Source organism: Lactuca virosa, chromosome 4 (assembly GCF_052849685.1).
Source record: "Lactuca virosa cultivar CGN04683 chromosome 4, Lactuca_virosa_CGN04683_v6, whole genome shotgun sequence".
Lineage (NCBI taxonomy): Eukaryota > Viridiplantae > Streptophyta > Magnoliopsida > Asterales > Asteraceae > Lactuca > Lactuca virosa.
In genome coordinates, this window is record NC_136429.1 from 146950603 (window position 1) to 146970979 (window position 20377).

The following is a 20377-nucleotide window of genomic DNA, read 5'->3' on the forward strand; positions in this document are numbered from 1 at the left end:
AGCTGTCCTTTCATATGTTTTTGATTGTTTTTTGTGATAAAAATGTGATGTTGGTCCCTTTCTCCTATCCATGAAAGAGTTATGAAGCTTGGGTTTTGGGTAGAAGTTAGGATTTTGGTTTTAAGCACCTTCTAGTCATGTAAAGTCATAAATTTGGAAACTTTATGATTTGGGAGGTTATTTAGGATTAGATTTGAGTTCTTGACATGAGGTCTTAATGGAATAAGCATTTATTGAGGAGAGTGAGAGTTGGTCGAGTACGCAGGGCGTACCCAGCGGTACGCAGCGTGTACTGGGTGAAGGCCCCGTAACCAGGAGAGGGCTTCACTACATAGTGATTGAGTACCCAGGGCGTACTCAGCCCGTGTTGAGTCTTTGACTTTTGACTTTGACCTTTGACCATGGGTTTGACAAAGTTTTGCTTAAGGGCATTTTGGGTAATTTGAATAGTCGTTCGAGATTAGGTCAATGTTTATTATATAGGTAAATGGTTGAGGGATCATTTGGAGCAGTGATCTGTTCACCTATTCTCTAGACTGTGAGGTGAGTTTTCCTCACTGTACTTGTGGGTTGAAGGCACCAATGTTGACCTATTAGGCTATGTATTCTAGTATAGGATATTGTTATGCTGTAGTGATCTATTAGCTCTGCATGATTATCTATTTGTTGTTGTGTGTTATCTGTTGCATATATCGACATAGTGCGGTTAGGTTGAGGCAATACTGCTCTATGCGGAAGCCAACAAACCTAGGAGCAACCCAGACATAAGCTATGGGCCGAAAAGGCAAGCCAGACTTATAATGTGGGCTCGAGAGCAATCCAGAAACGAGTTGTGGGCCAGGTGGGCTAACCAGATTCGTGTTGTGGGCACATGGGTAATCCAGTCTGATGGATGTGGACCCAGAATGCATGATTTTATATGTTGTGTGGTGGTATTTTGGGGGAACTCACTAATCTTTGGCTTACAACTTGATTTTTATGGTTTCAGGTACTTTAGAGGACAGGGGAAAGGCGAATGATTGATCGTGCACATCATCCAGGATTTTATGTGTTTTGATGATTTTGGGATACTCTGATTGATGATAATGATTTATGGGAACTTGCCTTTATATGGATTTTGAGATTTTTTTTTAAAATGAAAACTTTTTCCTTGATTTTTAGGATATTACAAGTTGGTATTAGAGCCTTGGTTTAAAAGATTTGGATGAACATTCGTGTGAATCCATACTCAAACTAAGGATCTGCAAAAGTTTTCAAATTATTTTCCAAAACTGTTTCGAAAGTAACCATGGACGGATGAGATGTGTACGATCAGCCGGAGCAAGAAAGTATTCCCCAAGATACCCACATTGTTATTTGCTTATGATGATTATGATAGAATTGCATGCTAGTTCTTGGCTAGGAATCTCCAGGAATTGCATGATAGAGTTGCATGAATTATGATGCCTAATAGCCTAGGACATTTTCTTATATGCTAGATGGAATTGATAATCATTACTGCAATTGCTGTTGGATAAAGTGTCTAAGTCCATAACCATATTTGGTATGTACTTGACCCGACTTGGCATGGTCCATTTGGGTTGCATGACATCACAACAATTGGATAGACTAAATGAGAAAAAGGACACTAATGATTTATTAATATATTATAAGTTCTATTATATGAAATCATATTATTTAATTAGTATTGATCAAGAATTAATTTGGAATTAATTTTGTGATCAAAAAGAGACTAATTAAATGTATGGGGACTGATTGTGTAAATCATTCATTCTTATATAGTGGGCTTATGATCCATGGTTCATAAGATTGGGCTAAAACCCATAGGGTGCTCCATGGATGCTCCATGGAGGTTAAAACCCATGGATCATGGAGTAAGTGAAATGTCATGCACATTAGGGTTTGCATGGTGTAACCCTAATTGCCTGACACTATATAAGGAGCCTCATATGGAGCAAAATCGGCACTTAGACTAAAAGGAGAGGGCTAGCCGAATTTGTGATACAAGTGTTCTATTCTCAAGTTATTCCAAGAGTTTTGGTGTTGTGTGAAACATTTGAGGCATCACACTTGGGGTGCTAGGCTCACAAGGTCTTAAGGAATCAAGCAACAAGAAAATGTATGTCATTCTACTAGTTTTATATTACATATACCTCATGATATGCTAGATAGGATGAAACCTTGGAAAAATCAATATTTGCATGTATAATAGAGAAAACATAGATCCAAGGTTAGAATGCTCAAAACCCAACAGTGGTATCAGAGCCTAGGCTTGTTTTCTGTTATATTGTTGTTTATATGTGATTTTGAAAAGCTGGAATGCTGTCTGACAGATCAACTCGCCGAGTCCATGAACAGACTCGACGAGTTGATGGTTTTATTCATAGACTCGACGAGTCTGTTCTTGCACTCGACGAGTCTGATGAACAGACAGCATGTTGTTCGAGTTTTTTTTGGCCATAATTGGGTTAGGATCATTACGTGTAACTGTTTTCAACCATTTAAACTTTTTTTTATGATATGGTAATGATTATCCTAATCTAATTACAAGGTAATTGTCATAATTTCAAGAATTGGATTAATATGATTATGCTAATGTCTTGAACATTGATGATATGAATTGTCTTGCTTCTATGAGTTTGAATATTATCATGCTTGCTTGTTTGATTATTATGATTAATTAAATCCATGATGCATATGTTTTAATGGAGTCCATAACTTTTCCTCAAGTTATGGAAAACCAAAAGTCTTTTTCCTTTAAGGAGCCATTAAATAAAACTCATAGGTTATAAAATGAAGAGTCTTCATTTTATGAGCCATTAAACTCATAAGTTATAGAAATGAAAGGTTTTGAATAGTTTCAAAACTTGCCCTCAAGTTTTGGAATTTGTAAAGCCACTTAGAAATCTTTAATTCCAAATCCCTAGAATTTTAAAAGTTTAAAATTCAACCCTTATACTTTATAATATTATAAGTTAATAATATATATATATATATATATATATATATATATATATATATATATATAATATTAAGTCTGTCTTACCGTTAGTAGGCCTCATTCACAAAGCCGGTCTATAAGGGGGGGGGGGTATAAGGTTGTTGCCTATAAAATGGCAGCTTAATGGGTGTCCACTCTCACCCACCACTTCCTTGACTGGTGGAGGGTCGTTAGCCGAACGGGTAGGACAAAGACTATAATTCTCATTAAAAGTATAATGATAAATATAAAGTAACTAAACCTTTATTAATTCCCAATCTTAGTTACTTTAGGAAAATGTGAAATAGGTGCTAACCCATGAAATTACACTTTGCACCTTGCTAAGTCGTTAGTGAAGCGTGTGTGGTTAACCGACACACTAACTTGGACTTAACAAGGGTGGCAAAGGGTGGCTTAAGGTTTATCATAGATCGGTGGAGCGTGTGTGGCTAACCGACACATCGATTAGGTGATAAATTTAAGAGTACCAAGTAAATTTGCATGGTTATTCACACCTTGTTTTGTGATCCCCGGCATCCCAGTCACAAACTTGAAGGGAAAAATCGAGATTTAAATATGCCATTGAATCGTTCAATGAATCTCAAAGGATCTAGGAGTTTCAATCCAATTAAAACTTAATAATTTATTCTGTTTTTCATGGTGGAAATTGGTAAATCGTCATTCACCTACCTTCAAATATTTTGTAGCTTGGATTACGACATCCCTCTTCCAAGTTATAAGATATTGTGTTGGGTCCTAGCCTTAATATTTCATTTGGGTGACTTATTAAGGACTCTTTATCTAATCTAAACTTGTCTTTCTTTCTTTTCAGATGTCTTCCAACACTGCCACTGGCTCAAACCCTACAGGCTCCTTTTCCCTCATGAACTTGTGTGGGAAAGTCACTTTTGATGGAACTAATTTCAATGATTGGATTAGGAACATCAGAATGATTACTCGCTATGAGGGCAAGGAGTATGTCCTTGATAAGGAACTGAAGATTATTGATGAGTCGTCTGCTACTCCTGAGGAGATTGCTGAGTACACTACCCATGAGAAAGATGCCACTAAGGTGTCTTGCATCATGTTGGCTACCATGTCAGCAGAACTCCAGAAATCCTATGAAGATTTCTACTCTTTTGAGATGCACCAAGACCTGATGGAAAGGTACCATCAGAGTGCTCGTCAAGAGAGGTATGAAATCATCTCTTCCATGATAACAACCAAGATGAAGGACGGTGAACCCATCACCGGCCACTTGCAGAAAATGCAAAGGTTCGTGGACCGGTTACTAAAGCTAAATGTGGACTTTCCTGAGGAGATGGATATTGATATCATTCTACACTCCTTACCTCCAAGTTATGATCAGTTCCGCATGACTTATCATATGAAAAAGGAGGAGGTCACACTTAGCAAACCTCAAGGACTTTTGAGGACCGCTGAAAGTGGTCTAAAAAGTAAATCGGTTGTTACTTCTACTCCTACTACTACCCCTGTTCTGGCAATCGGGAAAAGTAAGGGGAAGAAGAGGAAAACCCCTTCGAAGGGTACCAAGGGAAAGTCTCTTGATGGCTCCTCTTCAAGTGGAACCAAAAGTGGTCCCATCACTCCTTCTTCAAACCCAAAGGAAGCACAATGCTTCTACTGTCAGGAAAAAGGGCACTGGAAGCGAAGCTGCCCCAAATACTTGCAGGATGTTAGGGATGGGAAAGTAAAACCCACCCATGCAGGTATTTACACTATATTGTGTAATAACTCATCGCATACTAATTCTTGGGTTCTTGATACAGGTTATGGTATTCACATTTGTACTGATTTGCAAGGCCTAAGAAGAAGTGAAGAAGTGGAGCACGGAAAGATAAACTTAATCATGGGCAATAGGAAAGCATCACCTGTTACCAAGATTGGAGTTTATTCTTTATTGCTTAGTAATGGGTTAACATTAGATTTGAATAAATGTTGTTACTCGTCTGAAATGGCGAGAAATATTATTTCCTTTCATAGTTTGTACAAGCAAGGATTTACATTCACATTTGATAATAAGATTGGTGCTATTGATGATTTTTATAAAGGTGTATTTTATTTTAAAGCATTACCTTGTAATGGTGTATATGAAACTGTGTTGATTGTAGACAACTTAGGAAATAATGTATTACATATTGATTCTCCCATTAGTTTGGATAAAGCATCCTTGTGACATTGTCGTCTTGGACATGTTAACAAGAAGCGCATAGGCAAACTCCAAAAGGTTGGAGTTTTGGAATTATTTGACCTAAAATCAGATGATAGTTGTGAATCTTTTTTACTTGGAAAAATGACAAAGTCACCCTTCACTTGTACTTGTGCTAGGGGTGAAGGTTTTTTGGACCTCATACACACTGATGTGTGTGGACCCTTCAGAACCGCCACAAGGGATGCTAACCGCTTCTATGTGACTTTTACTGATGATTACAACAGATATGGTTATATCTACTTAATCAAGCATAAGTCAGAAACCTTTGAAAAATTCAAAGAGTTTAAGCAGGAAGTGGAGAATGAGTTGGGCAGGAAGATCAAGATGCTCCGATCCGATCGGGGTGGTGAGTATCTTAGCATCGAGTTCCTTGACTATCTTAAGGAATGTGGAATTATTTCACAATTGACACCTCCTAGGACACCACAGCTGAATGGTGTGGCTGAGAGGCGCAATCGAACCTTGTTGGACATGGTTCGTTCCATGATGAGTCGAGCTTCGTTACCAATCTCATTCTGGGGGTATGCCTTAGAGACTGCCGCCCATATCCTTAATCTAGTCCCTACTAAAAAGATTGCCAAAACACCTCACGAGATGTGGACTGGGAAAGTTCCGACTTTGGACAACATCAAGATTTGGGGTTGCGATGATTTCGTGAGGTGCGAGTCTCATGACAAGCTCGAACCTCGAAGTGAGAGGTGTATTTTCATCGGTTACCCATAAAAATCCTTTGTTTACCTCTTCTACGGACCCAGTGTTAATGTGGTCTTTATGGAAAGGAGAGGAGTCTTTCGTGAGAGAGAGTTCATAAGCCAAGGAAACAGTGGGAGGAAAATTGACCTTGAAGAGCTTCAAGAGTCAAGTGGTGAAGGAACATCAAACACTAGCAATCAACCTGAGGAGGAAACTCCTGTTGATCCAATTGACGAGTTTGTACCTCTGAGACGTTACACTAGAGTTAGGAACACACCTGATTTTTATTATTGTTATCATATCACTGCAGAAGGTGATACATTTATTAGTGATAGTACACTGGTAGATTTGGATGAACCTAGTAATTACAGGGAAGCCATGGCAGGCCCCAGGTCTACTAAATGGAAGGAGGCTATGGACAGCGAGGTTCAGTCCATGTATGACAATCAAGTTTGGAACTTGGTTGACAATGTACCGGGTCGTAAGACAGTCGGGTGCAAATGGATCTTCAAGAAGAAGACCGACATGGATGGGAAGGTACACACCTACAAAGCGCGACTGGTTGCGAAGGGCTTTACTCAAACTCCGGGAGTTGACTATGATGAGACCTTCTCACCAGTAGCAAAGATTTAGTCTATTAGGGTTGTGGTAGCCATAAGTGCATTTCATGACTATGAGATATGGCAAATGGATGTCAAAACCGCTTTCCTTAATGGAAAGTTGGCTGAGGATGTTAACATGAATCAGCCAGAGGGTTTTGTCGATGCCAAATACCCTAATAGAGTGTGTAAGCTTAAGAAATCCATCTATGGATTGAAACAAGCATCTCGCCGATGGAATCTTTGTTTCAATGAGAAAGTCAAAGAGTTTGGATTTTTGAGAAGCGAAGATGAGTCCTGTGTATATGTCAAAGCTAGTGGGAGCATAGTTAGCTTCTTGGTATTATATGTGGATGATATACTACTCATAAGGAATGACATCCCAACTTTGCAGGTCCTGGCTTGGGAAGTGTTTCGCTATGAAGGACCTTGGAGAAGCTACCTATATCCTAGGGATAAGGATACTGAGAGAAAGGAGTAAGAGACTAATTGGACTTAATTAGAGTACCTACTTGGATAAGGTGCTGAAAAGGTTCAGCATCCAGGATTCCAAGAAAGGAGACTTACCGATCCAGAGTAACGCCAAACTGAGTAAGACTCAGAGTCCAAGTACAGAGGCTGAGATAGCTGAGATGAGTCATGTACCATATGCTTCCGCTGTGGGCTCGATCATGTATGCTATGACTTGTACTCGCCCTGATGTGGCCTTTGCTTTGAGCATGGTCAGCAGATATCAAGGGAACCCTAGCAAGGCTCACTGGACTGCAGTGAAGAACATTCTCAAGTACCTGCGGAGGACTAAGGACTGGGTCCTTACAGTCGGTGGGAGTGATGACTTGAGAGTGGTGAGGTATAGCGACGCCAGCTTTAAGACTTATAGGGATAATTTCCGCTCTCAGTCAGGCTGGGTCTTTACCATGAATGGAGGAGAAATTACTTGGAAAAGTTCCAAGCAGGAGATAGTAGCTGATTCTACTTGCGAATCAGAGTACATAGCAGCAAGCGAGGCGACAAAGGAGGCGATATGGCTGAAGAACTTCATTGGAGACCTTGGAGTTGTACCAGCCATAAAGGAGCCCATGGATATTTTCTGTGATAACGAGAGTGCAGTCGCCTTAGCCAAGGAACCAAGGGATCACGACAGATCTAGGAACATCGATAGAAAATACCATTTCATTAGACATCGTATAGAAGAAGGACTCCTCGTGGCAAGGAGGGTATCATCAGATGAGAACCCAGCAGATCCCCTCACGAAGGGACTGAGTAGGGTTAAGCATATACAACATGCGAGGCGCATCGGGCTGAAGGATGATATTAGTTTTAGTAGTTAGATAGCTTTCGAAACTTGTAATAGTTGAAATGTAATTGACATTTGATGTTTAAATAAAATGTGTTTTTTATTTACTAGTATGATACTGTCTAGTGTCAATCATTTACTATTGTTTCATTTTTGCATGTTTTGACTTCCAGAATAATTTTATTATTCAAACTATCCGCAGTCGATCATACTTTGGAAGTAGGCATTGAAATAAGACTGTCATGAATTGGGTCTGTAGATTTGTCTAAATTGTATTAGACATAGCAATGGTTGTTGCAACATTCATGAGTGCTCATAAGGTCTGCGTATTGGATTCAACCCACACTCATTTGTATCACTTCATGGAATTCATCTCGAGTGATCGTGAGACGGTAATATCATATGAGTCTTCAAGCCAAGAGATATGAGTTGTTGAACTGTGTGTTGGTTATACATTGATAGTACGAAAACGCATCAGTAACTTGATCATCATCCATTGTAAAAGGGGGTATTTGAACTCTGTCAATTGTAGTAGGTGGTGTTTTAACTTCATCATCATCCACTGTTTGATTAATAACTCATTGACTACTCTCACCTTGATTAATATCCCCTTGGCTAATCTCCCCTTGATTAATATCCCACGTTTCGACTTGATCCCCAGTTTTTGAGTTCATCCATTCCATCATTAGCCTTCTAGAAGGGGGTTCAACAACTTTTTCTATCTTAACTCTACTTGGGTTGGGGGACACAAAGTATGTGTGTAACATAGTTTTATCATGCTTAGTATAAATATCTATCAATTTGTGATTAGACACGAATGTACTCAAGTGATTAATGTCACTGTCACTAGCCAATGCATACAAACCAACGTCTAAATCTGAAAATGGTTTAACTTGATTAAGCTCCTCCATTATTTCATCAATGTCGTGAACACAGAATGTATCATTATCTTAAAGATCAATATATTTGACTTTTCCCTTCACGTAGTTTCTGCCAGGAAACTTTGTGAACTCTACATTATAGTGCAACATGATGGACAACATAGTCGGGTGACCACCTGTGGAGAGAAAAAATTGAGCTTTACTCTCTTAGATTTATGGTCTAAAATGAATGTAATGAACCAAAACTTCTATGCTTACCGTATTCTTCATCGAGGTTGATTTCATCGATATTTGCTCTGATCTTCCATCTAACCATCGTCTGTCCGTTAATGGTTTAGGTTTTCCAAAAGAGGGTGATCGATATTGGAGTGGGCTTTGACGTGAGGAAGAAGACAATCAGAATGGGAATAAACTACATTGTAGTTCATATTAGGCAGCATGTTTAAAAAGACAAAAATACCCCTATTGTGCCATGCGTGTGGGGCAATTAATAGAGATAACCAACGGAAAATGAACGTAGGGACCAAGCGCGTATTAAAAGAAAATGTTAGGGTTGCCCAACATGCAAAATAAAACATAGGGACCAAACGTGGAATTTTTGCAAACCATAGGGACCATTTCAGTAATTTGTTCAATTTAAAAAGTGAATTAGCGATAATCAACTCAAATTTGATGAAAATTCTTTTTAAATTCTACATTTGTCGGTCTTAAATAAAATAAAATGTTACTAAAATCATTATTGGAGATATATAAATCAATATTCGCCAAAACTTAAATAAATAAAATTAAAAGAGACCACTCAATTTATTTAAAATTATTTTTGGAAGGTAATAAATTATAAAACTAGAGAAAAAAAAATAATCAAAAAGTGATAGAAAGTCCAAAAGCATGTCTGTGACATCAACACGGTGTTATTCTTGTTATTTTAGAGAAGGATAAAATTCATAGCAAAATAAATGAATCAAAGCAAGAATGAAAGACGAAGCAAGAATGAAAGACGGATAAGTCAAGTTTTTTATTTTATTTTATTTATTTATTTTTATTTTTTTAAGATTTCGGAAGAAAATTTATTGTTTCTAGAAATAGCCATAAATGTTATAGACAGCGAGTAAGAAATCACTAAAATGAACTGTAAAACCATAAAATATAATGACGTTAATGCTAAAATGAGTTGTAAAACTATAGAATATAGTGAAAAATCGTTAACGGAAGTCCGAAATAGGGTAAATAAGGTCTAAAATGAATCGTTCCCGAACCGCAAGCCGGTGATCAAGCAGAATGCTTTCTTGTCAAAGCAAACCCGATAGTCGCCAACCGCAAATAGAAGTTGTTGTAGGTCAAGTGGATTAAGTGGTCCCCATACATAAAGATTTACTTTTCTAAAATTTTCAATTTTATACTATATTTTGGATGAAAACTTCTAAACAAAATCAAAAGGCACTAAAAAGGTTATATATTTATACAATTTAAAACTTTTTTTACTATGAAAATGGTCTTTCAAAATTCTTACCACAAAAATATTAAAGAAAAATTTGTTTCCGACAAACATCAACAATTCTTTTATTATGAATGATGAAACGGTTAGTTTTCAAGTTACTTACAACTGAAACCTCACTACAAAAACTCGCACACTCTACACATTTCTAAGCTATCAATAAAGAAATGACCAGATGAAGGTACAAGACTAACAGACTCAAGAACCCAAACTCGATGAAGATGAAGACAAGAGAACAAGTGAATACTGCGAAGTGTGTATGTGATTATTTCTTAGTTATGAGAAATAACACACACTTAAACATTCTATACTTTAGATCATCCCACCTGGGTCAAACCAACACGAATTCAAGTTATATTCACCCATCACCAAATCTGTGTGTCCACCTGCATAATAAGTATAGAGAAAACGAGCCGCAGTCCACAAGAATAAGAAATATACATTTGAAACCCCTCTACCACAAACTTCACACAAAACTTTTGGGTAAAACTAACGTTCACCAATAATGAAATATTAACTAATAATTTAGTTTGAAATATGACATTCTCAACACCCCCTCTCAAACAAATTATTAGAAAAGAAACCTTAGTTTTTATGAAAAGCATCCACCAAACCCATTTTATCACATAAATACTTATGTTGATTAAAACATAAAGACATTGTCAAAATATCAGCAATATTTTGATCAAACTCAATTTTTATTACTTGAATAACATCTTTTGTAACTTTTTCTCTAATAAAATGTGAATCAACATCAAAGTGTTTAGTCTTTTCATGAAAAACAAGATTAAGAACCAATTTTATAGCATACTCATTATCACAAAAAATTAGAACATCTATTAAGTCCTTAATATGAAAATCATATAAGACTTCTAAAATCCACATAATTTCACAACATACCAAACCTAAAGCATGATACTCATATTCTATAGAAGAACAAGAAAGAGTTTCTTGTTTCTTGCTTTTGCAAGAAATAAGGGAATCAGCAAGAAAATTTGTATAACCTATAATAGATCTTCAAGAAATAAGACATTTTGCCCAATCAACATCAACATATGTTTTTAAAGAAAAACATTCAGATTAAGATATATTGATTCCTTTACTAGGATTAGATTTTAGAAACCTAAGTAAACGCATATATTCACATGAGACTTTTTACGACTATCAAAAATTGACACAATATTTGAACTGTGTAAGATATATATGGATTTGTTTAACACCCAGTTTTAGGTATTCACTTCTTTTGAGCTCTCAATCAACTTTTAAGATTTTAACCATAGTCACAACGTGAGCACTTGTGTGTCACGTCATGACCGTGCCCGATGAACGTGACTCCCATTTGGGTTCTCACGACGTGACCATATGTTGGTCACGATGTGACAGCCTTACGAGCCAAAGCCCTAATTTCAGGGGTTGTCCTCCTATTTAAGGGAAGTGAGGGCTAGGATTTGCTCACCCTCACGCTCCATCACCTCCCTTTAACCTCCAAAACCCAAATCTCCCATAAGTTGAACCTTGAGCTCCGTTTTTAGTGATTTTTAGCCAATAAGAAGAAGCAGAAGAGTTTTGGTGCATCATCTCAGCTTCCAAACCTCACCATCATCTTTTCTTACACTCTGGACCTTTGTGAGAATTCAAAGTTCCATGCTTTATTATCCTAAGTTCTTAGATCTAGATTTTCATGTGTTTTCTTCATGTTTTGGCTAGTTGGACTGTTGGGGTTGTTGGATTAGATGTCTAAGCCCCTAACTATTATTGGTATGTACTCAACTCGAGAGTAGCATGGTCCATTTGGGTTGCATATCATCGGGACAATTTGTTAGGATGGATTCTTGAGAGAAGGTTATATATGATTTATTAATATATTATAAGTTCTAATATATTAATATTAAATCATATGTTTTAATTAGTATTGATCAAGAATTAATTTAGTGATCAAAAGAGACTAATTAAATCTATGGGGACTAATTATGGTAATTAGTTATATTTATATGTGTTGGGCTTATGATCCATGTTGGATCAAGTTTATGTATGGATACATAAAGAGTTGGGCCACATGAACCATGGATCATAAAACCCATGAGTATGGATTTGGGTTATACCCATGACCCTTGGAATCCACCACATATAAATACGTGTTCCTTTGCCCAAAATCGCCACTTGTGTGGACATGTATGTTCTTGGAGTTCATATGGACGGTTTTGGGGTATGAAGATTCTCTCTCAAATGTCATCCTTTGTCCTAGGTGTGTTGTGATTCCATTTGAGGCATCCACACTATTGGTGCTAAGCTCTTAAGGCTAAATACATCAAGACTTCAAGCTACATAAAAGGTATGTTACCCTAACTAGTATCTTGTATGGTATATGTCAATTGCATGCTAGTTATAGGCTTAATACCTTGGAAAAATCATTGCATGTATAATTAGTGAAAATATAGATCCAAGGTATTTAGGGTTGTATGTGCACCATAGGATGTTGTAGTATACTAAACCCATCAGGGGTTCCATAAAGTAGCCAACATTATGGATCCCCAAAGTCCCTTTATGGTTAGAAGTGATGGATCTGAACGTTGATAGAGTTCTGAACTCTTGCATGAGATCTTGACCTTATTTGACACCATTTTTGACCTAGCTTGAGTTCAAAAAATGCATTAGACATGCATGTATATAAAGCACCGATTTTTATGATCTTTTAGGAGTATGAAAGCCTTCTGGAAAGTATATATGGGTGGAAAAAAGGATTAAGAACTTAATCCATTAAGCTACCCAGAGCGTTTCTCATGACATGAAACTTTGGTCGTCACGTCGTGAAGAAGGCTGATCTGCAACTATTTTGTCTCTATTATGCCACGACATGACCAAAGGGATTGAATGACTTCTTGAGTGTTCACTTTGACTGTATCGTTGACTTTTGACCAATTTTGACATTAGGTCAAACTTAGGGTTTTGGGATGTAGTATGAAGAATTGTCATTATTTGCTGTATATGTGACATGTAGAATTAGTTATTGGATTGGGGATCATTACTGTTATCTTCTAGACTACAAGGTGAGTTTTCTCACTATACTTTGTACTGCAGTATGTGTCCTTCTGTGTAGGATGTTGGTATAATGTAGTGACCTGTTAGATTGGTAGATCTGTATGATTACCTATATTGCTTGTTATTGTTTATATGTTTGCATATGTCGACAAAGTGCGGTTGGGTTGAGGTGATACGACTTTGTTCTGTAGGCCAACAAACCCACGGTATTGTAGCCATGTGTTTTGGGCTAGGGGCAAACCAGTCTGATGACTTTGGGCCCGGGGGCAATCCAGTCTGATGAATGTGGGCCCACGAGGGAATCCAATGTTATATTGTGGGCCCGATGTGCATAAATTGTATATGTATAATTATGTGGAGTATTTTGGGGGAACTCACTAATTTTACACATCGTCCCATGGTTTTATGTACTTCTGATGACCGGGGCAAGGCAAATACATAATTTTAAACATCGTCCCATGGTTTTATGTTTTGAGAGATTGACTTGATAATGATTTTCTTGGATATGATTTGAAATTAATGGTTGTTTATCTATGGATTCTTGTGGAAATGTTTTCATAAAAATGAAAAAATTTATCATGATTTGTGGGACGTTACAAGTTGGTATCAGAGCCATGGTTTGAGAAAATTGGATGAACACTTATGTAACTCCGGACTTAAACTATGGAACTGTAAATATTTTCTGCATAATTAAAATAATCAAAGGATAAGAGGCGATGTGTACAATCAGTCGTGGCCAAGGAAAGTTATTCCTCAAGATGCCCACATTTGTTTTATGTGTATTGATTATATGCTTAGAAATTCATGCTAGTTTATATGCTAGGATCTTCAGGAGTTGCGTGATAGAATTTCCTGAGTTATGAAGTCTGATATCCTAGAAGAATTTCTTGATATGCTATATGGAACTGACATTATTACTATGGTTGCTTAGTATGTGCATCATAGCTGTCCATAAATAAGATTCTATAGCCTAGGAATGTTCGATTTAGCCTTATTTCTTGTTCCTTGTTTGGTTGTGGGCTTAGGGTAAAATCAATTATTCGACCGTCTATTGAATCTAGTGTTATGTATGATTAGCATACACAAGGCGACTGCAGGGTTAGGGAAGTTTCATGAGTAAGGTGTGGTTGTTAGGAGGCCAGCATAAGGAAGGATTGTTACTCTTGAGAGAGTGAGTGTAGGATGTATGCATATCCTAGTTGCTTGGGATTTGTGGCCGAGAGGTTTGTGAAAATCCTTGAGACAAATACGGGTAGGTGTGGAAGGTAGTATGGGCCCATACTACTGAAAGTAGAGGACCCGTACGCGTATCAAGGAAGTCACAAACTCTAAGTATTTAGTGATCCAGTAGTGATGTGTTAGAATGTAATGTGATTATTCTGATGTATTCTGGTTTATTTTCATTATGGAGATCACTAGCGGCTCGAGATCAGGAGCTGATGACCCGAAGAGGCTAGGACTAACAGTTGATGAGATCCACGAGATAATCACCACTCAGGTAACCATGGCAGTTAGGGAGGCGATCCTATAGATGTTTGGGTCTGTCAAAACCGCCATGATCAATTTGTTTGACGAGCATTATGTTGCCGTCACTGAGGTTGCTGCTGCCACAACCATTGTAGTTGTTGTTGTTGTGAGACTCAAGGGGAGAGGGGTGATGCAGTATCGGGACTTTAGCAACACGAATCCGCTAAAGTTCAACAGGGTCAAGGACTCGATCACCGCCATGAGGTGGATATATGATGTGGAGGGTTGAGTTTTCACATGATCATGCCTAGAGGACCAAAAGGTCATGTTCGCCTTGAAGCTTCTTTGTTTGGGGGCGAAGGATTAGTAGAAACTGGTGACTGGTGCTTATTCTCCTACGGAAAAGGCCACAATGACTTGGGACCAGCTCACAGATATATTCCGCGCTGAGTATGTTCCAATGGTTGAGAGGCAGAGGTTAGCCTAGGAGTATCTTGTTGGGTTTTGAGCATTCTAACACTCCTATGGTGTACATGCAACCCTATAAACCTTGGATCTATGTTTTCTCTATTATACATGCAAATATTAAATATTCCAAGGTTTCATCCTAACTAGCATATTATGAAGCACCTATACTACAAAGTTCTAGTTAGATGACATACCTTTTGATGTAGCTTGATGTCTTCAAGCTTTAAGAGCTTAGCCCCAATAGTGTGGAGGCCTCAAGTGGAATCACAAATCACCAAAACACCTTGGAAAACCTTTAGAGAATATGGATACTTGGCTCACACTATGAAATCGGTTATTGCCCTCTTTAGTGTATCCACACTAGCCACTAGCATAATTTCATGAACCATAAGACCCTTTATATAGTGTGGAGGATTAGGGTTAAACCCTAATACCCATGACCTTTCATTTCCTAGGATCCATGGGTTAAAGCTCCATGTACTATCCATGAAGACTTAGCCCAACCTAAATGAACTTGGACCACTACACATATATATATATATCTAAGAGTCCATATTTAATTAGTTCCTTTTGATCACTTAATTAATTATAAATTAATTCTTGATCAATACAAATTAAATAATATGATTCCATATTAATATATTAGAACTTATAATATATTAATATAAATCATAAATATACTATTCTCAAAAGACTATCCATATAAATTGTGCCGGTGAAGTGCAACCCAAATGGACCATGCCGGGTCGGGTCAAGTACATACCAAATATAGTTATGGACTTAGACATTAATCCAACAGTCTCCCACTTGGATAAGTCTAAAACTATTATTGAGTATGACTTTAAAACCTAACTGGCAATCGTAGCTCTTAAAGCCGCTGTCGAACTATGACCTTGTCAATGACTTGTCTATTAGATAAGGGATCATATATTCCTCCATTCTAGATATCATATGGACTGAGACATGGATTATAATCATTCTCTCTGTCCATTTGTTGTTTCCCGATTTTCGATTTATGATGACTGACTGATTGAACAAATCAAATCAGTCCTGGCTTGGCCAAGCACTCACATGTGTCATCGCTAAATCATCGAGGGGCCCACATATATCGCTTTTATCCCGAAGGTAAAAGGAATGGATAAACTTCGACTCATATGGCTTGTTCTACTACTTGTTGAATCATACACAAAGGCACGTTTTATAACATCGAGTTACCAAATGCGTTTTCGTGCAATCAATGTATAACCAACTCATAGTAACAACTCATATCTCTAGGTTTGAAGAATATAAGATATTATCGTCTCATGATCACTCGTGATAAAATCCATGAAGTGATTCAAATGAGCGCAGGTTGAATCCAATACTCAAAACTTATGAGCACTCATGAGTGTTGTAGTACCACTTTGTCCATCAACTTGGACCTCTACAAACCAACCCATGACAGTCTTGATTCATATCTACTTCCAACATATGACCGACTGTGGATGGTTTGAATAACTTAATCATTCAGGAAGAGCGACTTAGTTATTCTGGAAGTCAAAACATGCAAAGTGAAACACAAGAATAAATGAATCAAATATGGTATCGAACCCTATGAATATAAATAAACACTTTTATTTATCACCATACTGATTACTCATTATTCATTGTTTCGGTTTTATCAACTTTATACTTGAATTAAAAACACTAGTTGTCCCATGCTCCAAGCATGTACACTATGTTTTTCTTAAACAATAGCTTTGCCATACACCAAGTATACACTATATGTTTGTCTATGATCCTTACTTTGTGAAATAAACCAATTGAACATAATTTCAATGATTCTAATTTCACACTCCCAAATCCTTATCGAAAAATGTGAGAATTTCAAATTCCTAGCATTTATCGAAATCTGTTTAGATTTTAAACTTATATGCACGGACCCTCCTGTAATGAATATGTACAAAGTCACAAAGACTTGTGAACAGTCATTATAAGGTATTCCAATGGAGTTCAACTCCATGGAAACTAAGTCTCATATTCAAAGTACATTGCTTTGGGCATGCTTCTTGCATTAAGTTTTCTAATCTTACACAGATAACTTCCACCTATGGAGACAACTCCATATTCTCATTTTGACTATCACTTCTGAATAAGAGATGCCTCTTTTCAGAATATGTCAATATGGTCCTTCCAAAATTAGCACTATACTTCTAAGTGTCCCTGAGCAACCAATCTTTGGTAAACCTCAGATTGTCCTCGACAATTGCTTAATCATTTTAGTCATATCCAATTCTAGACCTTTTCCCTTCTTAATGCCTCTGGGCATTTGGAAAAAATTTAGAAATGACAAATATTATAGCACATGCACACGATCCTGTACCCAAAGCAAATGGTACACGATTCATGATGTCTCACATAAAGACATGATTCTAGACCAGTCTTTTGCTACAATATTTTTATTTGCCATGTTTTCAAAATTTGACTATGAAGAGGGATGCCGTAATCATAATCGAATTTTGAGAACGCAATATATAGAATTTCCTTATGTTGAACCAATCCAACATGAAATTCATATATATATTCTTGACTAAAGATGATTAAGGTCTCAATCTAAGCCTTTAGAACTGAAATGCAGTATATCCTCTCCCTTAATTATAGCAAAACAACTTTTTCAATCCCTGCAGCCTCACGAATTGAAACTTTTGTTTTCTATAATTAACATTGCTAACTTGCAACACAAACAATAATTATCATGCTCCCACTAACATGATGATTATTAGCATAACACTTATGCTCCCACTAGCTTTGACATGTACTCAGAAATCAGCTGGACTTCTAGAAACCAATACTTTATTGACTTTTTTTACCAAAGTTCAGATTTCTGATACGAGATGCTTTGAGAAAACTTTATCAAAATCATACAACTTTCCTTAGATAGCATGCATGTGTGTCTAAACAATTTCAGAACTATGAAAAGGGATGCCGTAATCATAGTCTCAGTTGTTTAGACCTTTTGCCATCTGCTTCAAATCTACTTGGTGGAAGTGTTTCCTCACCATCATTTTCATGAATCGGAGAGAAACCTTATGACCCTTAGATTTTATGGTGTATGTGTTCTTATCCATGTGAATCGTCAAAACCATAGTCACAAGACAAGGATAATGACAAATCCAAACTCATATGGACTGAACTTATGCAATCTTAACTTCTTGCCACCTGGCAGTACAGGGCCTGCCATTGCTTCCAAGTTGTTATGCAACCAATTGAGAACTTTCAGAACTCCTATGCAAAGCCAACTTTAACTGGAATGGGCACAGAATATGTCAACACGATAGGTTATAAACCTTAAGTCGTGTGCTAGTGAAGAACCTCAGGTTTTATTCTTGATTAGTTCTTGAAATTCTTTTTAGGATCTTTAAGACTCCCACTATCCTCTTGACATATAAGACTATCTTGCCAAATATTCAAGAGATAGTGCGGATTCTTTATCAAGACATCACAACTTAGTTGGTCTTTGTTTTATCCAAAACATCACAACTTACCAATTTCAAATGTACAAGAGTAGGAAACTTTTACTCTTACATTTGACAAGTGTTTTAAACCTTTCTTTAAGATATGTCACTCAAGTTACAATCTTGGAGTATGACTCTAAGAATTGTTTTGGAACGAAGTATGACTCATCTTCCTGATCTAACCATTTCAACAATTCATGACTCCTCTTCTTAGTCATAATAATGCACTAAGATGACCTTTAGAGGACTAATTGTGATATGATTTCTAAATCATTAAGATGATCACAAACATGATACTAAAGTACTCTCCAATCTTTTCAGATTTGAGAAACTTTTATCTTTCTGCCTAATTTGATTCTTCCCATTCGTTCTGCCATACATTGAGACTTTTCTAATGTTTCAGAATTATACTTAAACTTGTAAGTATAACCATATTTACTAAATTTTAGTAAATCAAATAGTCTTAACGAGCTTTGTGGTGGACATGACCAGTGCACAAGAATGTGTACTCGATCCCTTTAGTCCTTCACTTGACTCACACATCCATGTGAACAAGTAATTAGTCTTGATTTTCCAATGCTTGAAAGTTCTCATTCATCATACTATTCAACTTGCATGATTCCAAGTTTCGGTCCAATTGAAACTTGGGCGATGAGGAACTTTCCTGATTTGGTAAATTTAGACACTACCACAAATGAAAGAATCAAATCCATTTTCCAATATTGCTGTCAGTGGAATCATATAAGCAACAATTTTCCACAAATGCCATTGTAAGGATACTTCAAATAAATAAAATTAAACAATTTTCTTTTATTTTAAAACTTTGCGGAAAAACTTATCCTTACAATCCACATGGAAAATTGTTGTTATCTATTCCTTAGCAATATATCATAACTTCTTAAGCAACTGCTCAAAATTCTGATGCGATCGAAATCCACCTTCGCGATCAGAATCAGCATATACTTCCTTTAAGATTTCTCTCTATTCTTTGATTTTTAAAACATCAACATGTGACCCAATCACATCATGTAATGAGGATCTCAGAATAGAACTTAACAGAGTTAGATAATGGGCTCTACCTGATGTAGAGTCAAACTTATTGACTTTAACATCCTTAGGTAAATTTGGCAGCTTTGCAATCAACGCCCCTTCCTTTGGCAAAATAAACATATGGACCCTTTGGTAATGGGACTATCTCAGACTTAGCCTTTCTCTTTACCATTTGGTCAACCGGGTTGACTATGGTCAATCCCTTTCCATTGGGAAGAGAATGCTTTTTATGGATTTCCAGTGTCACTGTCCATAAAGTTTTTGGGAAGTTGATCTTCTAATCAAATTTGCTTTACTATTGTTCCAAATCATTGTTGATTCAGCAGCACCAAGCAAATAGATATGATCATTAAGGTTCATGTCATAGTCTGTTTCATAGTAGTCCCAAAGGAACTCACTATGTGACTTAGAAAGTGATTGAACATCCAACTTTCTCAAGACTTTGACACCCAACTCTCCCAGCTTGTCAATATGTGACTTCATCTCTAAGATGTGATCACACATAGACCTTGCTCGCCATTAGGGCTTGAGTGACCTTGAACTTGTGGGTTAGGGAGAATAATTGGAGGAGGAGGAGGAAGAGAAGTATGACTTCCATGAGCCAAACTCGGGAAGTCATATTCATTAGGAAAGCTTGGTTTGGGAAGATCATTGTTGTCTAAATCAGACATCAACAATGGG